At 36.6% G+C, this 19621-nt stretch overlaps 1 protein-coding gene across 1 annotated transcript in view; it reads right to left on the bottom strand.

Annotated features, from left to right (window-relative positions):
• LOC131993429 (pro-neuregulin-3, membrane-bound isoform) overlaps positions 1 to 19621 on the bottom strand; it is a 495301-nt gene that overhangs the window by 104236 nt on the left and 371444 nt on the right. The gene's annotated exons all lie outside the window — the stretch shown is intronic.

Genomic DNA, 19621 nt, shown 5'->3' with positions numbered 1-19621 from the left:
TTCTCTGTCCCTCTGGAGGAAAAATGCAAGTTTCATATAGGAAAATAAAATTCAGCAACAGAAGTATTTTGTGCTACCTCTTTAAATATGACCTCACTATATCTATTCAATCTATCATCGGGTCACTTTCTCACCTATTCTATTTCACTAAGACTCAATTTTCTCTGCATCCCAATCCCTCCCCTGTTTACCCCTGTGGCTTTGTTTCATTGACATTCCTGGAATTAATCTGCATCTGTGCTGATAAGCTGACAGCAGACCAAATATACATATCCCAGCAGTGTGGAAGCCCCCAGCTGGGAGAACATCTACATCCACCCAGACAAAACACCAGAGCTGTACACAGAGATCACACTTGAAAGAATGCAATGTGACATATCAAAGATTTTGCTCTGTGCAGACTGTAACCTCTTTTTGTCTTTCGTCCACGGTGAGTGATTTTCAATCACTAAATGAGCTGCAGTGGGCGGGGAAAGATGCACTCCACTGTGCATGCCAGGAGTTTACTTAAAAAGCATGTTCACTAGGGGTGTGATGACATCTCGTGCCATTAGATCTTAAGCAAGATTAAAGTTGACGATATTTCTCGTCGCGTTAAAAATCAGTCTCGAGAGATTTGTGAGTTATCAAACTATTTGTGAGCTGTGGGGGCAGTAAAAGGAATAGAAGAAGAGGAGGAGAAGGAGGGGAAGCAGCAAGCAGCCAGAATGACGTAGCAGAGGCTTGTTAAGAAGAGTAAGAACGAATCGAATCGGCACAGTCCGGCTAACAGGCTAACAGTTAGCTCTGTAGCAGTAGGCTACAGTATGTATGTGCTAACAGGCTAACAGTTAGCTCTGTAGCAGTACAGTGTGTATGTGCTAACAGTTAGCTCTGTAGCAGTACAGTGTGTATGTGCTAACAGTTAGCTCTGTAGCAGTACATTGTGTATGTGCTAACAGGCTAACAGTTAACTCTGTAGCAGTACAGTGTGTATGTGCTAACAGTTAGCTCTGTAGCAGTACAGTGTGTATGTGCTAACAGGCTAACAGTTAGCTCTGCAGCAGTACAGTGTGTATGTGCTAACAGGCTAACAGTTAGCTCTGTAGCAGTACAGAGTGTATGTGCTAACAGCCTAACAGTTAGCTCTGTAGCAGTACAGTGTGTATGTGCTAACAGGCTAACAGTTAGCTCTGTAGCAGTACAGTGTGTATGTGCTAACAGGCTAACAGTTAGCTCTGTAGCAGTACAGTGTGTATGTGCTAACAGGCTAACAGTTACTTCTGTAGCAGTACAGTGTGTATGTGCTGCTGCTGCAGGAGGTGTTCACTTAGCGATCTCTGTTTGTTTACAACAAGCACCGGACACTCTGAGCACAGTTAGCAATGCCGGTTAATTAAAGATCACTATGTTTATGATAATTAGCCATGCTGCTTTGTTTTGATCAGCTGCTGATGTTGTTCAGTTAGCGACGGCGGCTCATTAATCCCTCTGGGGGATTTTATTTTTTTATTTATCTTATTTTAACTTTTATAAATTTTATTTTTAGTTTTAATTTGTGGAAGAAGAAGTTTATTAAAAGCTCATGCCTACATCATGCATATAAAGAGTTATAATAAAACATTTCAAAATGCATGTGCAACTCGGTTAAATAAAAGTCTGTTGGTCCAGTCATATATTGTGTCATTGTAGTTTTCTTAAAATCTTGTCTCGTCTCGTTCTCGTGAACCCAATATCGTGTCTCATCTCATCTCTTGAGCTGAGAGTATCGTCACACTCCTAATGTTCACTGTTGGGAGGGAACGAGGGCAAATAAGGGGAGACATATGGTGAGTCTGTGACATGGATTCTAAACACAAAAAAAACTGAATTGAATTGAATCACATACATTTTATGGCTTCATTTGGCTTCAAAGTGGGTGGACATGTGTCCCAAGTCAATACTGTGTACTCATTTTAAGTTAAGTTTTAATTTTCATCCAAAAAGTTGGCTGAAACATACAGCATTCATACAACAAAACACTGAATTTATGAGTGTGCAGCAGTGTACTTCTGTCCCACTTTACGATGCACAAAAGGAGATAAAGGATCAACTCACAGTTGCAGCACATTAAAATAAATTGGGGTTGGTGACACAGATCCAAAAAGATATTGGAAAAACAAACAATATGAATAATATATTTGGGAAAACATTTTATCTGTTTGTGAAGTTTAATCGACAGTGGCGTTTCAAATTCAGCTCACATATTGCATCATTTCCCGTAGCTCAAAAGGGTAAAGTGCACGGAATTCTTTTAAACTAAACGAAACAGCATACTGCAAGAATTAGTATTTACCACAGAGTGTAAAATAATAGGGGACACAGTCACAGTGGCACCAACCATCTGTCTTTGGTAGCAACCTGTCAGTCATATGGTAGACACACCTTAAAGCAGGGGTGTCAAACTCTGGCCCACGGGCCAAATTTGGCCCGCAGTGTAATTTTATTTGGCCCGCGAGGCAATACCAAATTATTATATTATTATTGTACTATAAAAGCTGACCCGCCGGTATTATACGGCGCATTTACCGCTTATACTAGATTTATTTTTGTTATTTTAAACGGTTTAAATGTATTAAACCGTTTAAAAAACTTTATTTTGATATTTAAATCAGAAGGATGCAAATAGAAAAGAGGCATACGATTTTTATTTAATTTTTATTTAATAAATTAATGACATTGATGTGTTTTTTATTTGAAATTTGATTTTACATGTCTGCACTATTTAGTTATATATTGTATGTTTATAAGCGTTGCTGGTTCCATATTTAATGTTAAAGCAAAACATGTTTGGTAAATATTAAAAGGTTTATTTGTTCAATGTTGGCCCGTGATTGTATTCAAGTTTTAAATTTTGGCCCATTGTGTATTTGAGTTTGACACCTCTGCCTCAAAGCATACCATAGCTCATTTTCCTGTTCACTTAAATAAAGTTTATTTTTAGTACACTTAAATCTTTTTTTGCAACCAGTGGAGTCGCCCCCTGCTGTGCAGTAGAAATAATGCAAGTTTAAGCTGAATTGGCTTCATATTCACACTATACAATTGGAAATTTGACCACAGCAATGGAGTCAAGTTGTCAATAGAGCCTTTTCCACACAGGTCTTTTTGACTTCAAGAAAGAAGAACAGGTGTAAATGAACTTAATGGTGCCAGAAATCTATTTAGCTGTCTCGGTTTCAGAGTACTGTATAGATCTTTTTCACAGCAGGCATTTTGGCGTGTCGTAGCAGGAGACTGGCAGGTGTACTCCACTTCTGTAAGCTACAGCTCCAGCATACTGGTATTGTGCATGCTGGCTCACTGGCATGGCTTACTGGAGGTACACTTGATGTAACTGAGCCATCGTTAACAACATTTGCTACACCTGTGCACCTTTTCCTGCTTTTCAAGTCCAAATTTCGACCCAAAACAGCTCTATTGTGCATGCTGGCTCACCGTCACTGTGGAATATGAGGAGACTTAGATAGAACAGAGCCATCGTTAATGTTGTTAGGAACACCTGTGCAGTATGACAGGTTAAAAGGTGTGCTCTGAAAAGGCCAATAACATCTCCGACCTAAGTGACAGAATAGACCCTTTGTCATACTTCATATGAGCGTTTGTCAAAATGGCACAATGAGAGTTTCACAGCTTGCGGTACAGCGGAGCGCACACGTTGTCATATATACAAGTACGGTTCGTACTTGTTAAAAAGCTGCAGTTTCTGTGAATTTAGGCCACAAAACCACTGATCTAGGGTTAGGGCAAAAAACCTTCCTGGTTAGGCGTTATAAAAGACAGTTTAAACAGGAAATAAATGTACGTAAATGCTGGAATTGAAGTCATTAGGAGGGTGACGTGAGCCACGAGAGACAAAAAGGTAAGCTAGGGTGAATTCGGGTAATGTGTGACACTTTTTGCAATTTTTACTTTGTTATATTTTTTTAAATTTAAAAATATTTTATGTAATTTCAGTCACATGACACCCATGGTAGACCAATAGTAAAGGTTTTAATGACTATATTTGCTTTAAGCAGGAAATAAACCAGCCAAACCTTAAGTGTCCCACATTACCCGTATCCACCCGTGAAAAGTAGTTTACTTGTGTTTTCACATGGGACATGAACCCTGTTCTCCTGGTGAAAGTTGACCCATCCAGCCAAAGTGTGACATCCGCCATTTAAACTTGCATCCCTGTCAATCATTACTACTACGTCAGCAAGATGGCGGCCAAGGACAGTCTAAAATGTAAATATGAGCCGTATTTTGCTGCCTGTACAATCGTCTATCAGGGGTAGGCAACCTGCGGCTCCAGAGCCTAATGTGGCTCTTCAGACCATCTGCATGAATTAATGAATGAAATGAATTAATTCTTTACAGGGGAGGCTGTGGGCTCAGTTGGTAGAGCTTTCGTCCAGTAACCGGAGGGTTGGTGGTTCGATCCCCGCTGCGTTCATCGGTGTGTAAATGAATTCCCTGGTAGCCTCGGCCACCAGTATGAATGTGTGTGTGAATGAGCATAGAGTGTAGTGAAAAGCGCTTTGGATAAAAGCACTATATAAGTGCACCATATTTACCATTTCAGTTTTCATTCATCAAAGCCAAAGCAATTTGTACTCCACAATTGTATAAATGTGTAGCTTAAATGCAGCATTAAAACGTTCCAACATCTAAAATGTGCATCATAACTTATGAAAGTCTTCGGCCTGGTGCCTTCACCTCTACATTTTGCCAACTTCTTGTCCTGTTTTGTGTTTCCCTTTCGATTTTAAATCCCCTGAGACATTTCTTTGGTGTCTCTCCTCTCATTTGCACTCGGATCCTCGGGTGCATTCTGACAAATTCATATTAATAAATGCTCATTATGGCCTATTAGTAATATTGGTAAGCTATTTTAGGCTTAGTAGGCTGTTTTGTCTTTATTGTAGTTTTGTGGCTCCATTCTGACTTTTTTTCTGTTTTCTGGCCAACAATGTCTCTTTAGTTAGTAAAGGTTGCAGATCCCTGGCCTATATAGTCGTCTTGAAAACACCTACCAGTATATCTATGACTGCAGCTTGACCAGCCTTACAAGTGCATATAAATGAGCATGCTGTGGCTGACTGACTTTAGTCCATCACTGTGTTTGATTGCAGTCTGAATGAAAAATCTGATCTTAAAGCCGACTGACGACATTGCACGACAATCACTGTGAAGAACTGAAAGAAACGCTGCTTGTCACAGTAAATCAAGGGCATATTTTATTGCTTTCAAGTGTATGATTTAGCAAATAACTGCATGTTTTCCTTGCTATACGTTTTGTCACATTTATCACACCGTGTCGCTCTGATGACAGACTGTAATGATGGCCACCATGCTGTTAAGCGGGCCTCAACAATCTCATCATTTGTCAGGCCGTACATATTGCTGCCTGTCCTCCAAGTTTGTTGTTCTCAGCTTTTACTGTTGAAACGTGTGATGCCAAATATGTGTTGTGTGGGAGCAAGAGAACAAAACAAACACAAACAAACACAGTCGCCTTGTTTTATAGACTGAATCACATTTCAGAACTCCAGTTGAAGTTGTTTGAATGTTGCTACTTGGAATCCAGACTTCCTAATCATATGCTTATATTCAGAGTCCAAGTCCAACATGTCATTAGGTCAAATAAAACGCAGGTGGACTTTTCTCTGTGCTAAATCTGTGGTTAACATCTCCATGCCGTCACGACCTGAGCTGACTAAACTTTGACAAGAGGCAACCTTTGTCACACCAAGTGAAGGGGAGGGAGATAATTAAAAGAAGAGAGGCTTAACATGGTGACACTGTCTGTGTGTCATGCTCATTAGGAGGGTCTGTGGAAGTGGGAATGAGCATACAGCAGTGACTTAATTGAACAGCGTGCGCCAAAAATAAACTCAGAGCTGACAGGGAGTACCATACAACTATGCACAATTGCATGTGTAGCCACAAGCTCCACAAAAGCTGCTGTAATGTCATACTTTATCGTGTCACCATGCATTACAGTATATGAAGTTATTGTATCCTGCAAACTCCCTTTCTTTTGCTTATAAGCTGTTTCCAAAGAGATCAAAACACAGAGTTGCTTCATAGAGCTCGGAGGAGTGAATCTAAGAATGGATGAGAGACAGTCGGAGGGTATTGTTACATGGCTTCTAATTAGTGCCACAGTCATTAATTAAAATAAAACAGGAAGAAATTCGATGTGCATGCATGCATGTGTGTGTGTGTGTGTGTGTGTGGGCATGCACACGGGTGAATCTCTCACAAATGTACCAAACAGCACAGAGCAAGGGATAAATATAACATGTCGCCTGGAAGATGATGAATCCCTGCAAAGCGAAGTGTGAAAACACACGAGCTGGTGCACAAAAACACACATGCATCACAGACGGGAAGGATAACTTCCCATTTAGGCAGCTCAAAAGTTCTGCATGTGTTGTATGTGGGAAAACATGCAACTTTTTCCTCTCAAGTAAACTTAATTTACCAGCTGAAGTTTATTTGTACGACTTTATGATAGATGATGTGAAAATGAAAGCAAACATACTCCAATTTTAAGAAACAGGCCTCGAAATGGATATAAATGTTTGATTTATTTAGCCTTTATCCCTTTTTTTAGAGCACTTACACACTAACATTCACACTTTGAAGCTGCTCAGCATGAGTACTGCAGCTCCAGTTGGGGTTAAAATTGCTTTGCTCAAAGGTGCCTCAGGGATTGATCCTGCAAATGCAGGATTTTAACTGTCTTTAGGCTGCGAATTATACATGCTACGATCCCGAACTTTAAAAAGCACTGTTTGAAAGTTTGGTCAAATGTCCAGTTTAGTCTCCTGCACTTCATTTGTAATACACATATCTGCAGGATATCTTTACTATAATAAGTAACATCAATTCAGGCTGACAGAAACCATCAATTAGATGCCGTCCTCATGTTAAATGCCACAGCAGGTCATCAGCATGCTCCGCAGTGCTGGGCAGTCCTTTTATTTATAGAATTGGTCCAACCCAGAGAGACTGGCAAATGAAGATAGATTCCTGAAATGTTCTTCTCTGTAACCGAATTGTTCTACTGCTCTTCCTAGGCTGGTATGAGACAGAAAACATTCATCATGCCCACTGATTCCCCTCTCAGATACTAAAGATGTGATACAAATAAAATAATGAGGCAATTTGCAGTGTCAAACATCCAAAGAAATATTAGCGATCCAAACAACTGCTTCTCTCTCCTTGGCAGGGCGGCCATTTAGCCCAATTTAATACAGTGCAGCCACACAGCAGCGTGAGGCTCAATGGTCTATTAAAAGAAAATATGCCACAGTGCATTGGTCAGACTGTGACAGGTTGGTTCAATGATCTTCACATCGTGGGCCATTTTCTCGGCATGAAATTCATTTTCGAGCAAAATGGCCGATACATATCTAGTAAACTGGCCAACAAATAACAGGAAATAGCCGAGGAAAAGTGTTGTTTCTGTCATGGTTGAAGCCTGGCCTGACAACAATCTGCTCCGTAAGGATTTCAGAAGGAAAAAATCACCAAGACAGACACATAACTTTTGAATTAAAATGGTTGGTGCATCCTTATCTTCATTTGAATACATTAAAAGCTTCAACAGTTTAGCATAATGCCTGTTTATACTTATCTCGCTAATCAATCACTGTTCTAATCTTGCCCCAAAGAGTAATTAATTGTATTGAGCATGGACTCATTTTTTAAAAATGACACCACATCACTCCCTCCACATGTGGAGATTTAGCTATGTATTAATTCTTTGAAAGATTCAATGTGATAAATGAGAGAAAATGTCTTAAACCGATAGAAACAAAAGAGAGAGGCAGACATGACGCTCACAGTTTTAAATCACTGGGAGTAAACATTCACAGCAAGACAATTAACCAACCAGAGAAAGTTAATCTAACGCAGAGGTTTCTCCAATAAGACACTATCGATGCTCACACAAGCACTTTCAAGTTAAAATTTGTAAAATTCTTCACCAAGTTTTGTAAAAGAAAGCACAGGAACAGATGTTCTATCACTGTTTTATGTGTGATTATGTTTTAAACCAAGATAATGATAATATAAAAACTGTTTCCTAATGTGGATACTGAATGAAGTCATATTGTTTTAGTATCAAGTTGAAATGTAATCCAATATATCTGGTCGGCTTCAACAGCAACTAGCTGCTCAGGAGTCTGTTTAATCAAACCTGCAGACAACCAAATGCAATTGACAGCCCAGACTTCAAAAGAGGCCAGGGATGATTACTTTTCCACTTTAATGACATTACAGATCTCTCACCAGTATGTGTTTCCATTCATTCCTCCCTTTCTTGCTGGGATAAAAAAAAAAAAAAAAAAAAAAAGGTAGCGTCACTTGATATAAAGAAAAGTCTTTTTTTCCTCTAATTTTTCCACAGACAGGGAGATTGAATTGCATCTGCGGCACCATTTCGCAGCCTGACAGCTCATTAGGAGGCAGGAAGGGTGTGAAACTGTGTGTGCATTGCATGTGTTGATGTGTGTACATATACGTCTTTTTTATTTCACACACTTAGTAATATCCGTGAATATACAAATGAATGTTTGTGTACGAATGAGTGATAAGAACACAATTCAACAGGACTTCTTAAAGCTCTACCCACACTGACATGAGGTAAGAGGTGACATTTTGTGAATGTTTTCACTGATCAGGTCATTGTGAACCCTGAGAATGTATTAAAGACTGAACAACTCCTTGGAACGCTGTGTCTCATAAACAGGAGGACAATATTTGCAGCTGAGGATGCTCTTGTGTTTTGGTCTAATTATGTTCCAATCCAATTCCATTTTAATTTCTTCAAATGGCCTCTATGGAGTTATAATTACTAAAGATGCTTTTTAAGTAAGCCTGTAATTTCCATGATGAAAACATGCTCTTTTTGCGGTAATTTAAAAGTCAAACTGGATTTTCACTGAGAAATTTCCTGGGTTTCTATTCTGGTAAGTATTGGCATGACCTTTGGAATGAAAATGAAGGAATATACCCTATACCAGAACTATTTGAAACCAAATTTAACCCTCTGGAGTCCATCTATTTATTGAAAATACACGTTTTATTTACAGTAATAACTTTATTTATATCTGATATGTGGACAAGCTGAGAAAGCCGGTTGAAAGAAAGGTCAATCATAGGAGCTTTCACAGTGTGCCATTTATGTTTCTAGACCATTTTTAAAATGTGAATTTTCTTTCTACAATGAAAAATATTACTATTTTTTATTTACATGCAAATAGACTGTTTTGTAGTTTTATTATTTATTATTTTTTTCTGCTGTTTTTGTGTTTATAAATGGTAAAACAAAAATAAAAATAAAAAATGGTATATTTCCATAGAAACCTGTGTCTTTTGCTTGTATTTTGGGTTCCTGGCAGCTTTATTTGTTTGTTTGTTCATTAAAATAAAATGAAAAATCTGACTGATAGCCAAGTTTGTGTGGAGAAAAAGGAGCCATGCATGTGATGTAAGGACAGACTGAAAGATGCTAAACAGAGACAGAAATTAATGCACAGGAAGTTGACAAATTTGAATCAAAATCTCCTGGACTTGAGAGGTTTAAATATGGAGTTTTACTGCCTAAAACTTACAAAAAAATCTATAAGTAAAGACCGTCTAGCAGAAAGTCTATAAGGCTAACTGAGCAAACCAGTGAGAAATGCAGACATTCAAATCTCCAAGTTCACAATCATCTCTTCCATTTCCTGCCCTTTTTCTCTCAGGATGTTTTCAGTTGTCAAGCGTAACTGGCTGCTGAGCTTTTCTGGTTTTTAAATAAAACATGCCTCCCACTGAATGTTGCATACATGCCATGGTGTTTGAATGTGTGCCTTTCCTCCATCACACTATGAGTCCTGTGAAACCTCACCTCCATCTCTCAACCCTTTCAACACAGGCAGGAAGTTGCTCAATAATTCACAGCTCTGTCTGTTGTCGCTGATCCCAAAATTAAAACAAAAAACACACCACTTTCGCTGATTTATCTTAGATTTATCTCTTTTTTTAACCAGTTCCCATTTCTTTCTTCTGACTCTCCACCTCTCCATTACATAAATACTGTGTTTAACCATCTAGAGTCCATGAAAACACAGGCACATTACTTCTTCATGACACGAAGGCATAAAAATGAAGCAACATTGAGTCTCTCCATCAGCTTCCCTCTAAAGTTCTGGCCATATTCGGCCAAGTAAAACCAGAGATAATGTCAAATATATTTAGTATAAAAATATAGAACTAGAGATTATCCTCATTGTACCGGTTATATGTTATATTTTTAACCTGTGTTCATATTTGCAACATTTATAATTCTGTGTATTGAAATACAATTTTCAAGATCAGATTTTATGTTTTCCTTTGTTTCTTTTGGGTTCAAGATAAAATAGACATCAAGGAGTTCATTTTTATTCATAACTCAATTTTAAACAAAGCTGTAGTTACTGCAGTTAGGCTTTGTGAGGCAGAATACATACAGGGCTTCTGTTTGTCATGAGCACAGTTAGCTGTCACCATGCAACTGCATGTTCAGAATAAGTTGATTTGTGAAGGACAAATGTAACTGAAACCAGGTCACCAATGGACTTTATTATGACCGATGACTGCAGCTGCCATCCATGAACATCCACCTCTCAAGACTGGAGGGGGTGAGTGGGTTTTTAAAAGATTTTCTGTGGAGTATTTCTTCCTCCGTGAACCATAATCTTCTCGTATTAACCGCGATCACAGCAGTGACACGGCGAGAGAGACAACAGCAAACAGAAGAGAAGCTTCTGGATTCTGTGGGTGTTTAGTGGAGTCCTCCTGGCATGCTTCAGCTCATCTCTCCAGCTCAATAGAAGTCACCTAAGTACCTTTTATAGCTACTGTAGAAGACTATCATGTCACACTCTATAAATACATTCCTCTGTCTTATGCAGCGATCTTGATACGGACTGGAAAAACCATTAACGGTGAGATAACACTTAAATCCAAACCCTTATCTCTTCTTCATTCTGCCCCCTCTCCTCATTCCTCTCCCTGTCTTTGACTTTCTCTCCTTATGAATATTAACATTTTATCACTTAGACCACTTATCTCTGTGCTTAATAATTCCCTCCCTCTAACTCACTTTGATTACATGGTGTGTTCATTCCATCAACAGTGGGATTCTGGAAATATCTCTTCATTTCATCTGAATGTTAAAGGGGGGCACTGAGGTACTCAGATCAATTAAATTAGCTGTTGCTGGCGACAAGCAACACGTTTTTATCCCCGCGCACCATCCGAAGAGAATAATGTTTTATAATTTCATGTCTCAGTCTTAACACAGATTGACAAATTTTGACAAATTGAAAATGAAAATGTTCACTACTGCTGCCTGACTGATTGTGGTTTCTTCTTCTTGAGAGTTTAAGTCAAACAAATTGTTTTAACATTTCATGCACATTTTGCTTTAAAACCAGAATTAATTACACTCAAGATCAGAGTTGCAAAATTCTGTGAATTTTCAATGTGAGAATTAACGGGGATTTATGGGAATAAACAGGGAATTTATGGGAATAAACAGGGAATTTATGGGAATAAACAGGGAATTTACAAACCTGAAGGTTGGCTCTTTACAGGGAACTTAAATATAGTTGGGGATAATATATATATTAGCATAAGCTTGACCAAAACAACCAGATTTCATGGAAGTACACTTAAATATCTGCTATTCCTCAATCACATGCACATAGCACACTGCTTACTGCAGGGCTGCTGAGGCCACGCCCACCATGGAGGCCACGCCCCCTACATGCACTGTGCATTCCTCTATCACATGTTCAATTCAACATTAACATGTTGAATGGGACTTTTTTGGAGAGAGGTGGTTTTTTTTTCATTTTTTGACAATTTGAATGAGACTTTTTGAGGGATTTTTGGAGGGGGGGTCATTTAATGGGTGGGGTGGGGGGGTGGGGGGGTGAGTAGTTTAATTCAACATTCATGTTTTTGTATAATAAAACAGTCAAATAATTATTAATTATTTTACTATTTATTTTAATTATTAATAATTGAATGCACTTATTGTAAGTCGCTTTGGACAAAAGCGTCTGCTAAATGACATGTAATGTAATGTAATGTAATTGTAAATTGAATCGTTTCATTCAATTATTTTACTATACAAACTTCATAAAGTTCTACTTACAAATAAATCTAATTTAATCTGCTGAAATGCCATGTTTTTTCAATTTTGAATATTTCCAGAATTCCCAATTTCCCACCCCTTTGCAACCCTACTCATGATCGTCAACCTTCTCAGGACGAATGATTTTCCTAGTCTGGTGTGCAGGGATCTGACTGGCCCTGCACAGAGCTCTGACCTCAGTAACACCCAACACATGTGGGCTGATTTGGAACTCTGTTGACAAGCCAGGTGTTATTGCCAGACATCAGCCACTGACCTCACTAATGGTTTTGCAGCTGAAAGGGAACAAATCCTGCAGCCAGGTTCCAAAAATCTGAGGGAAAGCCCTCCCAGGTGAGCGAGAGTGGTTATAATAGCAGATTATGCCCATAAACGGCCCATAATTTTGGAATTGCAAGCTCATTAGGCACATTAAAGTCTTCTGCACTGACGTCCAAATACTTTTGGCCATGTATTGAATTCCAAAAACTTGTCACGATCATTAGGAATTGCTCAAAATAGTTTGAATGAGTGTTTCACCATATTTTCACTTGTTCTGCTTGATTTGCTGCAGTGGCCTTTGGCAGTTGAAACAATGGGAAGAGTGGACTTGACTAAATGAGGTACCACAGGGGTGGCAGCTTCATCACGTCCTAATTTCAGAAAATATGCCAAAGCACCCAAATGCCAGAGGAGGATTTATGCAGGAGACCGTGCAGTTTATGTAAAAAAAAACAAAAAAACAATAGTCCCATGAAAGCTTTGACCTTTGGATAAAATTAAGTAGCAGGAAAGTCCGTCAGGGTAATCAGATAATTAAACTCGCCCCATTTGGCTTCTGTTTCGGATTATGTTGTGTCCCTTCGGAAATATTTTCTCACTGCGAAAGTGTCACTTGCATGTTGCTGATCCCGTTAGAGGGCACAGCTAAGAAGGCATTTGGCAAGGATAATACTTCACAAAGGAATTTTAAATTATAAACCTTCTGGAAACTGGCAGCCACTTCATCTCCCAAATGTTGATGCTGGGATTTAAATTCTTATGCATGTAAAATGTAATTTCACTGCTGGAACAATGTGCTGCAGCTCATAGAAACATCAGCAGCGTTACTGGAAGCAGCTGCAAACAAAGTTGATATTCGATCAGAAATTAATCCTACAGAAAGCTGAAGCTTATATGAAGCAGTGGTGGAATGTAACTATACACTGTAAAAAATGTCTGTAGATTTTAGGGTGAAAAACTGCTAAACCATGACAGTAAAAGACTGTCATAAATGAGTTAATTCAGTTCCAGTAACAATGAAACACTGTAAATGTATATATCAGCCAAAACCGTATTTTTTTTTTTTACAGTTAAAAAAATAAAATAAAATTAAATAATTAAATAAATACATTACTCCACTGTAAAATACACTGGCACCATGTGTGTAACAAAAATATACTGTAATATATATACAAGCATCACTGTAATTTTTGCATTTATCTTTTGTAAAAAATACTTTTTGTCACTGTTAAATGTACTAAACACCATATCTCTAACAAAAATATACTGTAATATTTAATAGTGAAATCTTTAATTTCTTGTTTGTCAATATGACAAGAAAAAGTTTCTTTTGATGGAAAAACGTTTTATTTATTCGGTAAAAATTTAATAAAATGCCGTGAAATCAACAGTGCCAATATCTTTTTAACGTAATATTCAAAAAAGTTCTACCGTATTTATTACGGTAAAGTTCTGGCAACCACAGCTGCCGTTTTTTTTTTTTTACCGTAAAAACATTTTATTTTTTTACAGTGTACATTTACAAGGTACTTGTACTTTACTTGAGTAATTTCATTTTATGTAACTTTATACTTCTACTACTACATTTTGAGGCAAATATTGTACTATTGTTCATTACATTTAACTGACAGCTTTAAATACTTTTCAGGTCGAGATTTAACATGAAAACATGATTAATTTACCTCAAAAAAGTATGTTAAGTAGTTATAACGATCCCTAAACACTGCTTACATAAATGTGTGTGTGATCCTAATCAGTGAACATATATCTTCTCTCAGTTTGCCTTCAGATTTGAACATTGTTATTTTATATGTAGATAACCTCATTTCCATTTAGATGTTGCTGTAATTGAAGTTATTTGGAATTATGTTCAAATTGCAATCCATCGTCTTGCAAACTATTTCTTGCAAATGTTTAAACATTTCAAATTATACTGTCAATCAATGGTAAACTTGTTTATCTGTATGTTTTGTTTTGTCTTTTTTCTGTTGTCGGAGAGAAAGTTCAATTTATGTATAGTTAAATTTCATTCACATATTTCAATCATGAATGAAAATGATAATTCCACGTTGCAGCAGTAGCTCTCTGCTCTTCTGTTTGCAAATAACACAAAAACCACACTAAGCAAAAACAAGCTGCAGGTTCCATTTTGTCATTATTTCTGACCTGAAGCACTCGAGTGCACGACCAGCTGAATTCAAAACTTCATAACTAGAAAGGAGATGCTTACACAGAGCACTTGTAAGCATCATCACGCACACTGCAAGCCAATTATTTTTAGAGGGAGTGAAGTGTTCCACACGGAGCACAGAAGATGGCAAAGCAACGCTGCCGAGACAAAGCAGTAAGCTGTGATGTTGCAACGCGCAAAACAATAGTTCCTGTCAGAAACAGGCGTGAATAAAGGTTTAAATTGGGAGATGTTTTCTAAAATGCACTGTCAAACATCTTCCTCAATCCACTAAAACTGCACTCCAAGTTCAGGAATATATCAGGCCGCCTTAACAATGGATCTGTAATTCATCTATTGGAAACAATAACAACAAACAATCTTTGTTTATCTACTGAAACACCTATCCTGACGGTTTGTAATATTCCTTGTTGTCATATCTTTTACATTATGCAACCTAGCCGTAGGAAAGATTGTTGTGATGCACATAATCAATCATAAAAAGTATCTGAAAATGTTTTTGTGTTTTATCTATATGATGTGCCCGTATTACCACCAGGTAAGATGGAAGAGTTTCACTTTAATCAAAACACAACCTGAGGCTAGAGGAATGGATTATGTGACCAATTTTCAGAGGATTATTACACCAGAATGATGATTTAGGACTCTCAAGTTCAGTGGTTCTTTTTTTTCACTTTTATTTTATTTTATTTTTTTTATTTTATTTTATTTGATAGGGACAAATGCAGTTAACATAGATACAGCACATGCATCCGATGTGCTGCATATAGAGATATAGCTTCAGCTAATTTTCAACTCCTGTCCCTAGTTGGGCTTTTACAACTACACTGAAAAAAGAAAATAGTTGAACTTAATTGAATTGTTTCACTTGGTAACACCTAAATGAATTAAGTTCTTTAAAATGAATTTAATAAGTTGGATTAACACAATTGATTTTAAATTAATTTTAAAGAACTAAATTCATTTAGGTGTTACCAAATGAAACAATTCAATTAAGTTGGTTCAACTATTTTCTTTTTTCAGTGTACATACAAAATCACAATACTATAAAAATCCAATATCCAATTACCCCATCTAGAAAATAGAATAAAATTACAAACAATTACAATATACATTTACCCTGAGAAAAAATAGATACATAAAATAAATGGGGGTACGTGAAGGCACTCCAGGAGGTACGTGAGATTTTAAAATACACATTTAAAAAGTAGCATCCATGCAAAAATCCTTTAAAAATAATTGTTTAATAAATATTTTAGGAAAATATAAGTATAAGTTCATTAAATGAATTTTATATTCAGTAGGTTATGCAATTTTATGATCCTAAAAACCCCCATACCAGGATGGTTGGACCCAACCATCTCTAACAAAAATATACTGTAATATTTAATAGTGAAATCTTTAATTTCAGCGGCATTTATATTTATATTTATAGTATTTTCTTGTCAATATGACAAGAAAAAGTTTCTTTTGATGGAAAAACGTTTTATTTATTCGGTAAAAATTTTATAAAATGGCGTGAAATCAACAGTGCCAATATCTTTTTAACGTAATATTCAAAAAAATTCTACCGTATTTATTACGGTAAAGTTCTGGCAACCACAGAGATCAACCACGTGAGATTTTAAAATATACATTTAAAAAGTAGCATCCATGCAAAAGTCCTTTAAAAATAATTACTTAAAAATATTTTAGGAAAATATAAATATAAGTTCATAAAATTAATTTTATATCCAGTAGGTTATGCAATTTCATGATCCTAAAAACCCAGAGTGTCCCCCATACCAGGATGGTTGGACCCAACCTGTCATATGACACCTGGCATCACCTGTCAATCACTTGAAGACTCAAAGATGGAGTCGTGGTTGAAGCGGAGCAGTTATAGTTTTAAATGGTTATATGCTCACTGTTTTTACTACATTAGTTTGAATCACTACATTTTAGTGATGAGAAATATTTGCAATAACTTCCATATAACTTTTCAACACATCTCCTTCTTTCACCCTGAAATATCCACATATATATATACAAACACTTACTTAAATACAAAGTACACACACACTTTCACACACACCCACACACACACACACACACACACATCTGTAGCATTTACATAAAATCCCCCCATTGGTCTGTCTGTCTGTCTGTCTGTCTGTCTGTCTGTCTGTCTGTCTGTCTGTCTGTCGGTCTGCTGATTTGCTTATCAGCATATATGTATGGCCACACAATAACCCTCCTCATACCTACTAACTGTCAGAAATCAACGTAAACAACTGGTGTTGTAAATATCAACTCCTTATTTTTATTTTTTAAATTATTTACCTGATTTTCTGTTCAAGTTGTTTGACCTTTTTTTTGTTATGTAAATAAAAATTAAGTTGTCCTCCAAAAGTGGGGGGATGGTGGTGGGCCAAAAAAAAAGAAATATTTGCAATACATTTAGTCATGGATTATCAACATTTAACTATTTTTTTTTCAAATGTTTGAATTTTGTATGTGTTTATCAGTTCCAAAGTTTAATAAACCAGACACTGATGGCACAGCGCTCTGTTTTTAAGCCTTTTTTTTTTCTCCAACCAAAATGCTAGTGGGTACTTGGCTGAAAAAATATTTCAAAGGTTGAGAGCCACTGCTCTAAGAGATGAATGACAATATCATGATGAAAAAAATGATTATCCCAGCAAAAGTCCATCAAGTTCCTGAGACATCACACCTGACAGGTGATCATTTCAACTGTTAGTTGTCGTTGTACTCGGCAGCCAACGTGGAAGTACAACAATACAAAATATCTCAGGGAACTAACACCTTTACTGGTTAATTCACTGTTATTATATTTAAAAAGCAGCTGTGCCAATGTGACAGTAAATGCATCAATGCAAAGAAGTTATGGATAATACCGAGGAAAGGAACATCTATTCTGGCAGTTGGGGATATTAGATAACAGATGATCACAAAAGGAGTCTTGGCAGGCTCAACAGGAGAGAGAGGGATGTGATTTGCATTCATTCACACCTAAAGCGATGACCTTTGGCGTTCTCTGTTGCTGCCCTCCCAGTGAACTCTCCAACAAAGCAGGATTGCTTTCATGGACACAGACATGTTTGATTACAGTGTCAAGTATATCCTCAGCAGGAAGAAGGGAATCAAAGGTTTTTAACAAAAAAGGCCCACTGTGTCCGGGTATGGGGTCCTATCTGAAATGAATCCTGATGGCTCCATTGTGCTGCGGACGACTAAGGGATATGAGCAGGAGAAATTCAATTTTTCAGTAATTCGACGTTTTTGCAAAGTTTAACACATGACCCAGTCTTTGACCTGACATATTGAAACTGCTAGCGGGTGAGAAAGACATCACAATAAATGAGTGAATGGGCTAGAATAGCATGGATTTAATGAATAAAGGTTCAGTCTACATCTCACTGGAGCCTTGAAATAGTGCCCTGTAGAGTCAGGAGCACTGAAAGGACCGTCACATTTCTCCAAAGTGAACCATCTGTCGTTCTTCTGTGCTTAATGGAGCAATTTTACTAAATACTTTCAGATTATGTCTTGACACACTGAACATGCATTTTTGCATCTGATAATTGGAAATCAAATCTAGTTCATTATAGTACCCGTAAGTATCATTATATCCTAGATCTCAGTGCAAGTTTTCACAAAAATTAAGGTGCAAGTATATATATATATATATATATATATATATATATATATATATATATATATATATATATATATATATATATATATATATATATATATATATATAATGAATTTGGGTTTTTATTTTATAATTATTATTCTCTATTCTCTGCTTTTAGTATCCATTTATTTCATTATTTTTTATGTTTTTAACTATTTATTGTTTTATATTGTTTAATATTATTAAAAGAAATGTATCTGGTGTTTCCTCACTATAACTGGATGCGATTTAAGAGTTTCCTTAATGGAGCAATTTTACTAAATACTTTCAGATAATGTCTTGACAAACTGAACATGCATTTTTGCATCTGATAATTGGAAATCAAATCTAGTTCATAATAGTATCAGTAAGTATCATTATATCCTAGATCTCAGTGCAATATATATATATATATATATATATATATATATATGCAATATCTCTCCCTCTCTCTCTCTCTCTCTCTCTCTCTCTCTATATATATATATATATATATATGCAATATATATCTATATATATGCAATATATATATAATGAATTTTGGTTATTATTTTGTAATTATTATTATCTATTCTTTTTTATTGCTTTTAGTATCCATTTATTTCATTTTTTTATGTTTTTAACTATTTATTGTTTTATATTGTTTAATATTATTTAAAGAAATGTATCTGGTGTTCCCTCACTATAACTGGATGAGATTTCCTCAGTTCCTCACTTCTGGTTTTTACTGTGCAAGCTTTTAATTGCTATTGAATGTTGTTCTTACCACCACAATTAATCATTAATCAATTTCATGCTTGGTTTGTGGACAGGCAGGGCGGGAGGAGGGTCGGGGATTTGTGTGAAGCATGTTATGTTTCATTTTATTTGTATGGAAATTGCTATTCTAATAAAGTTTAATTGATTGATTAATTGATAATGTTGCAGGAAATAAAGAGTGGCCTCCTGCGTTAAAGTCCTGAGTTCTTTGACCGATCCAACCAGCCTGACCTCTGACCTCTGAGGGCTTTGTTGCCCTTTATAGGATGTCACCTGACTTCTACTTGTTGTTGACGTACAATTAACATGAGACGTTTTTTTATGATGTCATTTTTGGGAAAAAAGACCAGTTATGTCATGGACACAGCTGAGATTAATAGTACATTTATACAGAACATTGAAATTTCACAAAAGTGCTTTGACTAAATCTTAAGAAGCCAAATGGAAACTGTTTCACAGCTCTTCAGTTTGTCATATTAATGGTTCTGAAGAGAGAATAATTGAAAACCATGCTTTACACAAAAGCTCT

This window comes from Centropristis striata, chromosome 20 (assembly GCF_030273125.1).
Source record: "Centropristis striata isolate RG_2023a ecotype Rhode Island chromosome 20, C.striata_1.0, whole genome shotgun sequence".
NCBI lineage: Eukaryota > Metazoa > Chordata > Actinopteri > Perciformes > Serranidae > Centropristis > Centropristis striata.
The sequence above is the reverse complement of the archived record's forward strand: the minus strand, read 5'-3'. Positions and strand labels throughout refer to the sequence as shown.